This window comes from Bos taurus, chromosome 23 (genome assembly GCF_002263795.3).
Source record: "Bos taurus isolate L1 Dominette 01449 registration number 42190680 breed Hereford chromosome 23, ARS-UCD2.0, whole genome shotgun sequence".
Lineage (NCBI taxonomy): Eukaryota > Metazoa > Chordata > Mammalia > Artiodactyla > Bovidae > Bos > Bos taurus.
The window spans coordinates 45,428,503-45,443,666 of NC_037350.1; the positions used below are offsets into that span (position 1 = coordinate 45,428,503).

The following is a 15,164-nucleotide window of genomic DNA, read 5'->3' on the forward strand; positions in this document are numbered from 1 at the left end:
GGAATTTCTAGACGACCAGGCGGAATTTCCAAGGAGGGAATAAGGAAGGACGCCCCTTGACGAGGTTGCTCATTTCAAGGAGGGAAAAAAACCTGGGGGCCAGCAAGCATTTTCGAGGGAGCCTTGCGCTAGGCGCTTCCGAGGCGAGTGGGCTAGACAGCCTCTGCGGAGGCCCCCCGTTTCCGGGGCGTCTACGGAAGGGGCGGGCACTTCCGGTCAGGGCGGGAGTCGGAGAGCGCGTCCGGCGCAGCAGCGAGACGTGTGTCTGTGGATTTCGGGCTGCGATGGCGAGTAGGGAGCTATGTCTCCTACTTGTGCTGGAAGCCGTTTCTCGCGCTCATTCTCTGTAACTGGAGGAGGAGGGGTGGCCTTTAGGGTTCGCCTTGATCGGAGGGGTCCGGTTCCCGCGCTCCCGCCCGGGCCGCATAATCTCGCCCAGCACCTTTTCTTCCTTCTTGGTTATGGCTTGACGAACCCTTAAGGACTCGTCGGCCAACGTTGTGGCACATTCCTGAGAAGGACAAGGACCCTTTACCCGAGGGGAGTAAAGACAGTACTTGGAAGATGACGGGTCTAGTCATCCTTGGTGAGTTTCCGGAAGGCAATCTCATTTAATTTCTTTTCACCACCTTTCCCGAGTTAGCTGCAAAGTCAAACGGTAATAAAAGCCAGTATGAGTTGCTCAGTCGTGTCCGACTCTGTCCCGTCTCCTGTGTCCATGGGATTCTCCAGGCAAGAATACTGCAGTGGGTAACCTTTCCCTATTCCAGGGAATCTCCCGACCCAGGGATCTAACCCAGGTCTCCCGCAATGCAGGCGGATTCTTTACCAGCCGAGCCACAAAGGAAGCCCAAGAATACTGCAGTGGGTAGCCTTTCCCTACTCCAGGGGATCTTCCCAACCCAGGGCTCGAACCCGGGTCTCCCGCCTTGCAGGCAGATTCTTTACTGTCTTGAGCCGCAATGAAAGCAAAGATAGTCGTAGTTTAGATTTGAGATTTTCGTGAAATATAAAGATTCAGAGATGTGTCAGAAAGGACAGCTTCGTACAGACTTCCAACAGAGTAAATATCGGAGCGTAAATGATGCTTACTCCTTGGAAATAAAGTTATGACCAACCTAGATAGCATATTCAAAAGCAGAGACATTACTTTGCCAACAAAGGTTCGTCTAGTCAAGGCTATGGTTTTTCCTGTGGTCATGTATGGATGTGAGAGTTGGACTGTGAAGAAGGCTGAGCGCTGAAGAATTGATGCTTTTGAACTGTGATGTTGGAGAAGACTCTTGAGAGTCCCTTGGACTGCAAGGAGATCCAACCAGTCCATTCTGAAGGAGATCAGCCCTGGGATTTCTTTGAAAGGAAGGATGCTAAAGCTGAAACTCCAGTTCTTTGGCCACCTCATGCGAAGAGTTGACTCATTGGAAAAGACTGATGCTGGGAGGGATTGGGGGAAGGAGGAGAAGGGGACGACAGAGGATGAGATGGTTGGATGGCATCACTGACTTAATGGACGTGAGTTTGAGTGAACTCCGGGAGTTGGTGATGGACAGGGAGGCCTGGCGTGCTGTGATTCATGGGGTCGCAAAGAGTTGGACACGACTGAAGCTCCCTACCGGTGAATATGACTATGGGAGGTTGAAACATACGTTGCTGCGACTTCTGTCAACTCACCCCCATCCCCTTTAGACTGTAGTACAGGCCTGTAGCGCTTAGCCTCTTGTCTCTGAGGACGTTTGTTCACCGATGTTCTGAATCGTCAGTACGTGTTTAACTCGGATTTGTTTTAATCGATGCTGGTTTGGGTCTTGTACAAATGAGGTTATTTTGGTTGTCATTTCAGCACAAGGAAAGCCTTCTGCGCGCTTTGGCGTCTGTACATGTTGGGACTCCTCAGGCACTGAAATACTGAAGTCCAGCTCATTCTCAGTCTCTTGAAAACTGTGTTCACTGTTGGACAGTACTGGCACAGGTGAGAAAGATTGCAGGTTCATTTCCAGACCCTCCAAGTAACGTGTCACACAAAATCTTTTCTTTCCCAATGTTAGGTGTATATTATACTGCACTCTATTATAGTGTGCAATCCCATTAGTCTTGGGCTTCCCTGGTAGCTCAGTTGGTCAAGAATCCACCTGCAGTGCAGGAGACCCGGGTTCGATACCTGGGTTGGGAAAATGCTCTAGAGAAGGGAAAGGCCACCCACTCCAGTATTCTGACCTGGAGAATTACGTGGACAGTCCATGGGGTCTCAAAGAGTTGGACATGACTGAGCCACTTTTACTTTCACCATTATGTCTAAGAAAGGCATAGTCTTTAATTGAAAAATATTTTATTGCTAAAAAGTCCTATCACTTGAGGCTTAACAAGTCCTAGTAGTAACATCAGAGATCACTGATCACCATACAAAATAGACTAATAATGATCAAGTTTGAAATATTCTAAGAATTACCAAAATATGACAGAGGGACCCAAAGGAATCAAATGCTGTTGGGAAGTGGTGCTGATAGCCTTGCTCCGTGCAGGGTTGCCAGAAACTTTGATTTGTGTTTTTTAAAAAAGCTGGATCTATAAAGGACAATAAATTGAAGTACAAAAAAAAAAAGGAGATACAGCTGTAATTCCTTCACTTTGCTAGTTATGTTATTATGTTAGTCCCAAATTGTTTTACTTTTTAAATTCTTTTTTTGTATCTTGCTTGTTTTTCTGGTGGCTCTTCTATCAAAGAACCACTAAATCAGAGGCGTGTGAATTGCTGTAGGGGTGTCCCCTGGGCATGGGATGAAGTAAGGAGGACATTTCTTGAAGTCTAATTTTCTTTTTAAATACATGACTCTTCGCATATCTTTATTTTAGGGGGAAGTGGTAGTCTCTCATGCAAAAAGAAAAGGAACACTGAATAAAATTGTTTCAGAATCATGTGCTCTATGTATTTTGTTGCTTCAGGAATCCCCCTGGTGCCCCGCCTCATTACCCCAGTGAAATTTCAAATGCTGTTTGTAAAGAATTAGCATTCATTTGAAATTAATTTTAACATGTCATGATAACAGGGTAATTATCATAGTCAGCATCTATTACTATGCTTGTCAATTACAATCTGGTACATGGATTGTCACACTTTTACCTGCTTAAGTATCTGTCACATTTTATTTTTAATTAAGTTTTATTGGAGTGAAGTACGGTAAAGTCACATTTTAGAGAAGAGCCTTGTGGCTTAAGAAAGTCTTCTGCTCCAACCTGGAGACGTTTAGAATAGCGTGAAAACCACAGTGCACGCGACATAAGCGTAAAATGGTTTTTCCTCCTCTTATTTTTTTAATTGTAAAAAGTTAGTGGAGCTAGGCATAGAGCTTAGAAGACCTTGGAGCATCTGGTCCTGGGGCTCCTAATGTGGGAGAATTGATGGATAAGTTTTGGGACTTGTGAATGCCCTGAAATTATACGCAGAATTTTATGCGTTCGTTTATGGAAGAGAGCATTCGTAGGATTTCATCACATTTTCAAAAAGATTAATGCCTCTAAAGCTAAAATACTCTAATCTGGTCTGAGGATATAAATGGAGAAGTCGATCCAAAACTCTCCCACAACCACACAGCTCAGCAGCAGGAGACTGTGGTGTTGCTGCTCCTTTCACTTCTCCTTGGGCTCCAGTGTTGTCTCTTAACGAAGAAGAAAAGTGGTTTTTCTCTGTCTAAAGAAAAACACACAATGCAATATACACCTACTCAAGTGGATTCAAACAGCATACTTCCTGCCAAGCCGAGTGTTCTCTTTCCAAACACAGGGTGGCAAAAGCCATTCAGTCTCATTCTCAGAAAACTGCAATTGCCAAGAAACCACCAACCCCTGCACGATAGGGCTTATTAACTCTAAAGCACAATGGGGTTTTAGTTTTGCGTTTATATTATTGATAGAAAAGCTTTTTGCGCTTGAGCCAGGCATTGATTTATTCATTCATTCAACCAGTGTTTAGTAAGCACTTGGCTTTGTTTGGTTTGCTAAAGAAAAAAAGCCAGTCTTTGTTTTGCGGGGTGGGTGAGGGTGGTTAGAAGGTCGATATACTGAGCTAAAAGCAGGATACTGTGGAGAGAAATTGGCCTTGTTAAAAATCTCATGTGAGTCTAATGCTGCACTGTTACACTCCTTTCACAGTGTCATAGGTAGCAAGTCTGTTAAATTTGAGGACTACAGAGAGTGCGTGTGCTTGTATTCTCAGAGGACTTTGATCTCCTCTGCATGTAGAGCTCAGGGAGACAGAAAGTGGGCTACTTTCCCTAGACCCAGACCTGAAAGAAATTGTTTCACCTGCTTCATGAGAATAATCAGGTGAACTATGGGAGGTTTGCATTTGAGACTTTTGGAGATCAAAGCAATATTTGTGAACTCTTCCTTGTCACCATCATCTAAAATTCTGCCTGAATGTCCATCTTCGTCTCTGGAGTCTGGCTCATAGCATCTGGCCCCTGCCGTCTTCCTGGGTGGGTGCAACATGCCTTAAAGACTTCCTCGCAAATCCCAGCCTCCTACCACCGTATCACGAAGGGTCAGCTCCCACATTCCTTTCCCGCTACAGCTCCATCTCTCACTCATAGAAAACATTTTCATTGTCTAAAAAAGTCCAAAATAAGAGAAGGAAAAAAGATAATGCTTTTCTGAAAGAATCTTAACTGATAACATGAAGTTTGATTTCTAAGCTGCTACAATATTTAAGAATAGTTTTTTTCTAAAAAATTCAATAAACTGTGAATACAGCAAAAAAAAAAAAAAAGAAGCAGGCTCCCAGATAACAGAGAACAAACCAGTATTACAGTGTGTGTTGGGTGGGGTCGGGGGGGCAGGGGAGGCACAAACTGTTGGGTTAAGATTGGCTCAAGGGTGTATTGTACAACATGGAATATAGCTCTAATAGCTGTTAATGGAAAATAACCTTCAAAATGGTATTAAACATTTTAGGAAATTACTATTTTTTAATGTTTCTTTCAATTTTCCACTCCTCGCCGCCAATTCTCGTTAACTATGCCCATTGCTGCTGTGCTCTGCTCAGCTGTATCTGAATCTTTGCAGCCCCATGGACTGTCGTCCCCCAGACTCCTCCATCCATGGGATTCTCCAGGCAAGAATACTGGAGTGGGTAGCTGTCAGGAAGCATTTAACAGGAGGCTTCCTGTATGCTGTTTTGGATCTGTCAGGAATTCTCTGTTCCTTATTAATTCCTGAATATTCAGGAATTAGGAGAGGCAAGCCTCTCCCAGGGGGCTGCGGAATCCAGGCATTTCCTTCCTTAGTTTTTCTATACGTTAATAAGTACCCTCTTCCTTTTTATGAACCATATGGGAAAAGTGATTATTTACAACTCTCTCTCTCTTTAATATGGATCGCCTATGTTTTTTAAGTCTGGAATTTTAATCTTTATCTTTGCTGAGAATAACTACAGTATATATGCCCACACCATGTTGATTAAAACACCTTTGCTCCATCGGAGCTTTGGTCCCCGTGTCTTGCTTGCTTTCTCTCTCTCTCAGGCTGTTTCTTTGGAGTGCAGAGGCTCTCTAGTTCACTTTACTGCCCTGGCTTCTAAGACCCTCTGTAGAAGGCGCTCTGTGCCTTCACCCCATCGAGAGGGCGCCTGAGGCCTCCGTGAACAGAGCAAGCCCCGTGCAGGGGCTTTATTGGCTTTCTGCGTAAACCAAGGAATATCAGCCTCTTTCTCTATCCTTTACTTTCTTATCGGCTGACTCCGGACCACCAGGTTCTGGTCCATTAAAGGACCTCAACAAGTGGTGCCCAGAACAGGAGCTTGGTATACATATGCAGATTCGGATGGATGGAGTGACCCCAGGGCCCACTGAGGCCGGTAAGTACTAAGAGATAGGTAAAATGGCTGGAAAGCCCCATCACTTTGCTACTTTACTTCATCACTTAAAGTTCAGGGACTTAATGAAACGTATGCTGATTTTTTAGCTAGATTACAAACTGCTATTTCGTGTACTGTAATTGGAGAAGAAGCCAAAAGGCAACTAGAGAAATTACTTGCTTATGAAAATGCAAATCAGGAATGTCAAAAAGCTATAGCTCCATTTCGTGAGACAGGGACTATTACTATTTGAAGGCTTGTTGCAATCTAGGATTAGAAACTCAAAAGATGCAAATGATAGCTGAAACAGTGGTTGCTGCCTTAAGAAAGGGAAATGAAGGATGCTTTACATTTGGAAATAAGAACCATTTAAAAAGGGACTGCTCTAAGAAAGCTAAAAAAATATATATATAAAAATTAAAAAACCTCCAAAAATCTGTCCTCGCTGCTGTAGAGAACTACATTGGGCCCAAGATTGTAAATCTAAATTTGACATTAAAGGGAAACCTATTCTGAGAAACTCCAAACAGGGGACCCACCCAGGTCCCCTTCAACAAAAACCTGGGGCAAATTCCATCTTTTCCCTCAAACCCTCAACATCGGGAAGTGCTGCTGTTGATATACCAGCTTTGTTTTTAGATAATATGAAGTTAATGAGCTCTATTTAAATTAAAATTCACGTGAACTGAAAAATATTTAATGATATGTTTATTTAAATATAAATATAATTTGAATATAATTGCTAATCTAATTAAGATATGTCTTAAGTCATCAACATTATATAATACTTTTATTATGCCTAGGTTTAAGGTAAACTAAATTTGTCAACAAAAAGGTAACTATATATATATAAATGAGATAAAAACTTTCAGATAAACTCTATTAAAATAATTTTTAATAGAATAATCTATTATTATAATCTAAAATAATCTCTTAGGATTGGTATAACTTAAATTTCTAGAGCTGTACTGAACTAAATAATACAAGTTTATTAAATAGGTCATTTCCAAATAAAATAAGATTTTAAAACATTAATTACTAAACATTAACTTCCTCTTACAAAAAGTTTTTCTTCCATAAAAACTAGAGATTTCAAACTATTAATATATAATATATAATATATATAATGAATATATATATCATAATATGATACAATTAATATACTCACCAATCTATAAAATGCTAATATACAAGACATTTCATAGTTGCTAAAAAAGGTAAGAGATGCTTTTAATAAAAAGATATATGACAAACTCAGATATACATTCCACATTTTTCCTAGAGGCCACTGCTCATTTAACAAACAATACAATTATTAAAATAACTTGGAAGAATGACGAGCCTACTTGGACAGCAGTGTGGCCCCTCAGGAAAGAGAAATTACAGGCGGCTAAGGAATTTATAGATACACAACTAGAATTAAAGCATATTGAGGAATCTTGTTCTCCTTGGAACTCTCCTATTTTTGTTATAAAAAAGAAATCTAACAAATGGCGTCTCCTAACAGGCCTCTACCCATCACACAAGGTATTAAGCCTCGCGGTTTACAACCTACTGCTTTTATTTGGGCCACACCTCTTCGCGGTGAGGCTACACAAAACATTATAACTCACTTACTAGCTTGTTTTACAGTAATGGAAACTCCTAGTTCCATAAAAACAGACAATGGCCCTGCCCATATTTGTAGAGACTTTAAACAATTTTTACATTATTTTTCTATTAAACATATTACAGGTATTCCTTATAACCCACAGGCACAAGACAGAGTCAAACACATCACACACTAAAGTTACAAATACAAAAAATTTTAAAAGGGGGAATATACAAGGTGTGCTACTGTCTTATCTAAAGCAGACTTTACTAGATTCCAACATAAGATATTTTCTAAACCTATAACTATCGTTAATACAGCTTTATTTGTTTAAAATTTTTTTTAACCTCTTCAGAAGATTCAACCCAAGGGGGGCCCCAGCATTCAAAATGGAGATGAAACAACAAGACCCCCAGGAAGAAGAAACTCTGATACGAGCTATGTCCGCTCTAAAGATCTCCAGAAAGCACCGCCCTCAGCGGCATCACCCCTATTATCTCCCCACTTGGGGACAAATAAAAACCCTTACTAATCGAGCTGAAAATTTGGTCTCTCAATAGGGATTGCCTGGGAATCCTGAATACATTCTGGCAATGCTCAGTCTTTTGGCCTGTACCACCCACCCCCCCACTCCCCGCTCAAGCTCAACTAATCCCCAACCCACCTCTATTACAGGTGGTCGAATGAGCAGAGAGGACCAGTCGTTTCAGCTAATGACTACATATGCCCCCTCCCTAGTACGGGAAGGAGCCATCACACCCTGGGGAGGAAGGAAAACTAATTAACATTTCTTTAGGCTATGAAGTCTTTTCCCTCGTTCAAGGGCCCAGCAGTACTACGCATAAACAACAAACTTGGGTTTTTGTCCTGCCTCCAAAAGAAGCCCTTCCGAAGTAGCTTGGGTTATTTACTGTGAACCACGTTTACACTACTGAAACGTTAGCTGCTAAGTCGCTTCAGTCGTATCCAACTGTGCGACCCCATAGACGGCAGCCCACCAGGCTCTCTGTCCCTGGGATTCTCCAGGCAAGAACACTAGAGTGGGTTGCCATTTCCTTCTCCAATGCCTGAAAGTGAAAGTGAAGTCGCTCAGTCGTGTCCAACTCTTAGCGACCCCATGGACTGCAGCCTACCAGGCCCCTCCATCCATGGGATTTTCTAGGCAAGAGTACTGGAGTGGGTTGCCATTGCCTTCTCCACTGAAACGTTAGGGAAAGAACAAAAAACATTATGTAAAAGGTTACTTATGAAACATTACCATGACAAAGGATTTCTTGGCTGGCTTAATGGTGGAATGGCACTCCCCCCTCCCCCCCCCCCCCCCCCCCCGCCTCCCCCCGCCCTCCTTGAACTGCCCTGGATAAACACATTGAGCCTGAACAATGGGACATTTGGAAACTTGCTGCGAACACCGAAAAATTTGGAACTTGGACCGGACATTTCACAGAGACCTGTCGTGGTCATAGTAACTATCTCTTTTGCTGTAATCGGTCATACTTTATACAAGCCCATGTCCCACTCCCTTTTGTTATAGCTATAGGAAGTTTACAATTTAATAAGACTTTACGTTCCATAACTTGTATTAATTGCAAACTATATACTTGTCTTGCTATTGCTACTGCTAAGTCACTTCAGTTGTGTCCAACTCTGTGCGACCCCATAGACGGCAGCCCACCAGGCTTCCCCGTCCCTGGGATTATCCAGGCAAGAACACTGGAGTGCGTTGCCATTTCCTTCTCCAATACTTAACTCCTCTATTTATTTTAGCTACTCAATTTTGTGTTGTGCCTGTTCAATTCAATCATAGTGCCTACAACTGGGTACAAATCAAATTTCATTTACAAAATATACATGATAATGCCTCTCTGAATGTACATTTACTGCAAAAAGGAAATCTTTAAAACTTTTTCTAAAAATCTGCCCTCTTCCCCTAATTTGGAAACTTTAGCTGAACAAATTATCTGGCTAGACCCACGAATATTGTTTCAAAGTATTACCACTATCAGGTCTGGAACTGTAACTTTGGTGATTGTCTTGATAATTATATTTGTTGTTTACCGTTGCCTTTCTATAAGGTTGGTTAATGCTAACCAAACTCATTGGGTCCGGACGTTTGTTTTTTTTTAAGAGTATAATAAAATAGGGGGAATTTTCAGGAAACATTTAACAGGAGGCTTCCTGTGTGCTGTTTTGGATCTGTCAGGAATTCTCTGTGCCTTATTAATTCCTGAATATTCAGGAATTGAGAGGCAAGCCTCTGGCGGGGGGGGGGGGGGACGGGGGGGGGGCGGGGGGGGCGGGGGTGGTGCTGAGGAATCCGGGCATTTCCTTCGTTAGTTTTTCAATACGGTGATAAGTACCCTCTTCCTTTTTATGAACCATATGGTAAAAGTGATTATTTACAACTCTCTGTCTTTAATATGGATCGCCTATGTTTTGTAAGTCTGGAATTTTAATCTTTATCTTTGCTGAGAATAACTACAGTGTGTATGCCCACACCATGTTGATTAAAACACCTTTGCTCCATCAGAGCTTTGGTCCCCATGTCTTGCTTTCTCTCTCCCTCTCTCTCCCTCTGTCTCCCAGGCTATTTCTTTGGAGCACAGAGGCTCTCTGAGTTCACTTTCCTGCTTGGGTGTCTAAGACCTTGCGAAGGTGCTCTGTGCCGTCACCCCATGGAGAGGGCGCCTGAGGCCTCCGTGAACAGAGCAAGCCCCGTGTCAGGGACTTTATAGGCTTTCTGTGTAAACCAAGGAATATCAGCCTCTTTCTCTTTCCATTACTTTCTTATCGGTCAACTCTGGACCACCAGGTTCCGGTCCATTAAAAGACCTCAACAGGTAGCCATTTCCTTCTCCAGGGGATCTTCCCAACCCACGGATTGAACCCATATCTTCGGCATTACAGGCAGATTCTTTAGCCCTGAGCCATCATGGAAGCCCCGACAATTATTTTTAATTTCAGGCAATTTACAGCAGTAGCTTAAACGAGATTTCTTTCTTAAGACAAAGGCTTTTAGAGGCAGGTTGGTCCAGTGCTGGTACAGGGAGTCTCCAGTCATCAGGGACCCTGACCTGTTTGCTCTTTAAGATCCTGTGTTTGGTTGTGTGACTTCCCCTTTGATATCACTCATAGGCCAGGAGAGATGCAGAGGTCTTTTGGTTTCATCCATCACATCTGTAATCTCGGCTCTCGACCTGTGAGAAGGGCAGAAAACGACAGCAACAAACACCTTCCAGCTAAGCAGACTCCCTCTGCCCACAAAGCTTTCCTCAGCCCCCTTGTGATGGTGCTATTTACATCTTATTAGTTCGACTTTGGCCACCTGGCCACAAGGCACATTGCTACTTCGAAATAAAATCTAGGTTCTATTATTAAGGAAGAAAAGGAAACTGGATATTGGGTGGCCCCTAAGTGTGTGTGCACAGCTGCTAATCAACAACATCTCCCTTGAACACACAGGGAAATCACATTACTAGAGTATCAGCTCCACTGTGGCACCAATGCCAGGCACCTGCGTTGTGTATAGGAGGGGCTCAGTAAATGATGGTGAATGGTTGAACGATTAGAATTCATCATGATGATTATTTTTCACATTACAGGTAAATAGAAACTACATTAAACATTTGAATGGGGCTTCCAAGGTGGCCCTAGTGGTAAAGAATCCACCTGCCAGGAGACATAACAGACTTGGGTTCGAGTCCTAGGTCAGGAAGATCCCCTGGAGGAAGGCATGGCAATGCATTCCAGTTTTGCCTGAAGAATTCCATGGACAGAGGAGCCTGGTGGGCTACAGCCCAGAGGGTCACAAAGAGTCAGACACAACTAAAGCGATCTTAGCATGCACACAAGCATTTGAATAGTGGGCTCATTATTAACAAGTTAACTAGTTATTAACAAGCCATTTCCATTAACAAGGAAATGGCCAGGCCCTATGTGTCCCTGTTTAGACTCAAAAGTTATTTTCTTAAGTTTTGACATTTTGTGTAGACTTGTTGCTCAAAGTGCGTGGAAACTGGCAGAACCTCAGGCTCCCCTCCAGATAGAATTCAAACCCACATTGTAAACACACTCAGGTAATTTGAATGGGCCTTAAAGTTTAGGAAGCAGTTTGTTGTGCTTTAAAAAAACTACTAACTTACAGAGATATTTCTTTGAAAATTTTTCCATAGTTGCATTAAGCTATGGGTGTGTGTGTGAGATAGCACCACTTCTGTGGTTAGGGTGTGTGTGAGAGAGAGCACTTCTTCCCACCAGCTGGTTAGCGGCAGGCGGGGTGTGTGTGTGTGTGTGTGAGAGAGAGACAGCACTTCTGTGGTTGGTGGGGGTGTGTGTGTTGGTTAGGGGTGTGTGTGTGTTGGTTAGGGGTGTGTGTGTGTTGGTTAGGGGTGTGTGTGTGTTGATTAGGGGTGTGTGTGTGTTGGTTAGGGGGTGTGTGTGTGAGATAGCACTTCTGTGGTTGGCGGGAGTGTGTGTGAGAGAGAGAGAGCACTTCTTCCCGCCAGCTGGTTAGGATGCTGATTTCAGCCTGCAGTGGGCGTTTAAAGGAAAGTCCACTGGACGCTGGTTCCAGTGGTCATTCTTTGCAGATAACTGAGGAGAGAAACAGCAAGCTGTAGTCTTTGTCTTAAGCTTTTAATGATTAAAAGTGACTCCCTTACACATTATTGTGTGGGGGCTGGAGACTTCTGTGTGCTTCGTAGTTGCCCACCACACACTCCCTTTCTGCCCCAACCTCCCCTTTCTGACAGCTTCCCAGGATCTGACAGTTGGGGGAGGAGGCGGGCAGCTCAAAGCCCACCCCACAGTTTGCAGGGGCTCCTCCAGGTGACTCCAATACACTCCTGCCTGTCCGCACCCACTCCTTAACCCACCTGAAAGTCAAGGAATTAATTACCTGGCAGGAATGATCACTGCAGGTATTTCTGAGGCAGCTGGAAGTGCTATTAGTGGGCTTGAGAGGGTTTAGACCAGGGGCTGGGATCTTTGATGCGGGGGTTAGAACTGTGGATTCCCAGTCCTTTTATCAAGGGTCTGGATAAATGGCTGGACAGGAGAGTTTTGCAGGTCTGGGCTCAACTCAACAGGATACTTATTACTGGTATTGGCAAAGGTGCGCCGATTTTTCCTGTTCTGAATGAAAAGGCTGATAGTGTTCTGTTTTGTAACACAGTTTGGCAATTGACAAACTACCGCTTTGGAAATAGGTGTTCTTAGTGAAAGCGGACACCCTCCTTACTTGGAGAAAGAAGAATCGAGTCCTAGGGCTTTGAGCGATTCTGCCTTGGCTGTTGATGTCCTACCCCTCTTCTCCCCGCTGCTCTTAGAGTGAAGCCAGACTTCCCGTCCTGCCAGCCTCACCCCTTCAGCAGCCGGTACGAGCAACAGCAGGGCGGTTACCCTCCTGGCTACAGCTCTGGCCGAGGGGCGGGTGGAAATGGACCCAACCTTTATTCTGCATGTGAGACCTCTGGACACCCCTCTGAGACTTCGCTTCCACCCAAGGTATCTCTCCCTGGCATAGATACTGCGTTGGGCGCGTGTCCGGTATGGGGACATCTTTTTCCTTTCTCCATGCCCTGGAGAAATCCCCTTGAATTTCCCTCAGCCTGGATTCTGCTCCCTGATATGTGTGTGTGCTGTGTGCTTAGTCACTCAGTCGTGTCCGACTCCTTCTGACCCCATGGACTGTAGCCCGCCAGGCTCCTCTGTCCATGGGATTCTCCAGGCAAGAATACTGGAGTGGGTAGTCATTCCTGTCTCTAGGGGATCTTCCCGACCCAGGGATTGAGCCCAGGTGTCCTGCGTAGTGGGCAGATTCTGTACTGCTGAGCCACCGGTGCCTGTAGAGAGGAATGGTAATAACTTACACTGCCCCTAGAGAGCCCATGGAGTCTGGAGTAACTAACCAAGATCTGTTTGGGGGGTGCTTCCTCACCTGAGAAGATGATGGATTGGTTTACTTTCCTGTAGCCTCTGCGTTTCCTCAGCAGCTACCGTCTGGTCCTTAGCTGAGCCACGGGGTTGGGATGGGATTGGAAGGCCTCGAGGGATATGTGCCCATGGAGACTTTGCAGATTGTCACCCGGAAGGAAGGGCAGAGCTCCAGGTGCAGGTCTGGGTGCAGGGATTGTGGAGTCTGATGCCAGGGTCCTTGCGGTTTGGTTCCTGCCCCCCAGACCCCAGGGGGCCACTTAGATCCCTGAAACTTCAGAGAAGGCAGGTGCCTTTGACCAGTGCTCCTCCTGTGTGAGTTTTCTTCTATGGGCTCAGCTCACCTGTTGCATAATTGTAGTATTTTGTCATTTAAAGTCTCTTTTAATCAAAATTCAAAATAAAATTTGATCAAAAGGGATTTTAGTGTTGTAGATACTATTTTTGAGAGCTAAATTCTTCCAGGAAAGTGTCAATAGCAACCCTTTAAGTAAAAAAAAATTTTTAAACATACTGATTTTCATTGTAGGAAACCACGTCTCTAGCTGAAAACCAAGTTGAAGATTCACTAGAAGGTAACAGAAGCCTTATGTTTAGTTGAAAACAAAACTAGCCCTTTTCCCAGGTCCCTCATTCACTGAGCTGGCTATAAACGGAGAGATCCTACCAGAAAGTTCCAACGTAGGTCTCCCTCCCTCAGTTTCTGAATTAATTGTTATAAACCATTTCTTCGTTTCTATCATTCTGTTAACTGAACAGATGAAGCAGCACGTTTATTTTTTAGAACCCTGTCTTAGGGATCTGGTCCTGGCTCAGTCCTTGGGGTCATATCCACCCAGGTCCTCAAGCTAGAAACTCAAGACTCGCCCCCCACCCTTCCTCTCTCTTCTGCTCCAAGTTGAATGCATTTCCAAGTACTGTCCATTCGTTTCCAAATTATCTCTTAATTCTGTCCATTTTCTCCATTTCTCCCACCATCTACTCGTTGAATCCAGTAGCACTGCTCTTGTAGCTTCAATTTCTATTTTTAAAGTCTTATCGAAAGGAAACACACCATTTAAAAAACTAACATTAAATATCTGCACTATTTCCTGCTGATGTTTTTTAAAAGCTCTAGTTTTAAGCCATTTCTAATATGTGTCCTGTAAAACTCTATTTTTCTCCCCTATGTATTATTGGCTTGTGCAGATCCAAATCTCCACTTGAATATTGAGGAACTCAACAAAGAATTTATGGTGAAAAGTGAAGAGCTCTACCAATCTCTCATGAATAGCCACTGGCAGCCTCTCGATACGGTATACTCAGAAATCCCAGACAAGACCCCCCAAGAGCAAGATGCTGATTAAGCTACCAATTATCATATTCATTGTGTCTTATTTTGTTTTTGTTTAAAAAGTTCTCGCAGAAAGGCACTGGATTGTGTGTATAAATACAGATTCTTGAGGGAGTGTCATGTAAATAAACGTTGCCAGCACGTTCACTTCTGGGAGTGTGTTGCATTACATGGGTGCCAGCAGAGGTCACGTCCAGCTTCCTTGGTGGTTCTGGGAAAGAATCCACCTGCCAGTGCAGGAGACTCAAGTTCCATCCCTGGGTCCGGAAGATCCCCTGGAGAAGGAGATGGCAACCCACTCTTGCCTGGAGAATCCTGTGGACAGAGCAGCCTGGCGCGCTGTAGTCCATGGGGTCACAGAGAGTCGGACAAGAGTTAGCAACTGAACAGTAACGACAAAGAGAGGCCACAGAACTATCAAGTTAGACCAGGCTGCACTGCAAGGCGTTTGAAAATAG

General features: G+C 43.9%; 1 long non-coding RNA gene across 3 annotated transcripts; it reads left to right on the forward strand.

Moving 5' to 3' along the window:
• The first annotated feature begins 214 nt into the window (after positions 1 to 214).
• On the forward strand, positions 215 to 14,853 carry C23H6orf52 (chromosome 23 open reading frame, human C6orf52). 3 transcript variants are annotated; one of them, NR_026724.1, is given in 6 exon segments: positions 215 to 586; positions 1,841 to 1,969; positions 5,744 to 5,848; positions 12,767 to 12,944; positions 13,903 to 13,948; positions 14,562 to 14,853. It is a non-coding gene; the product is annotated as a chromosome 23 open reading frame, human C6orf52 (long non-coding RNA).
• Positions 14,854 to 15,164: the final 311 nt, after the last annotated feature.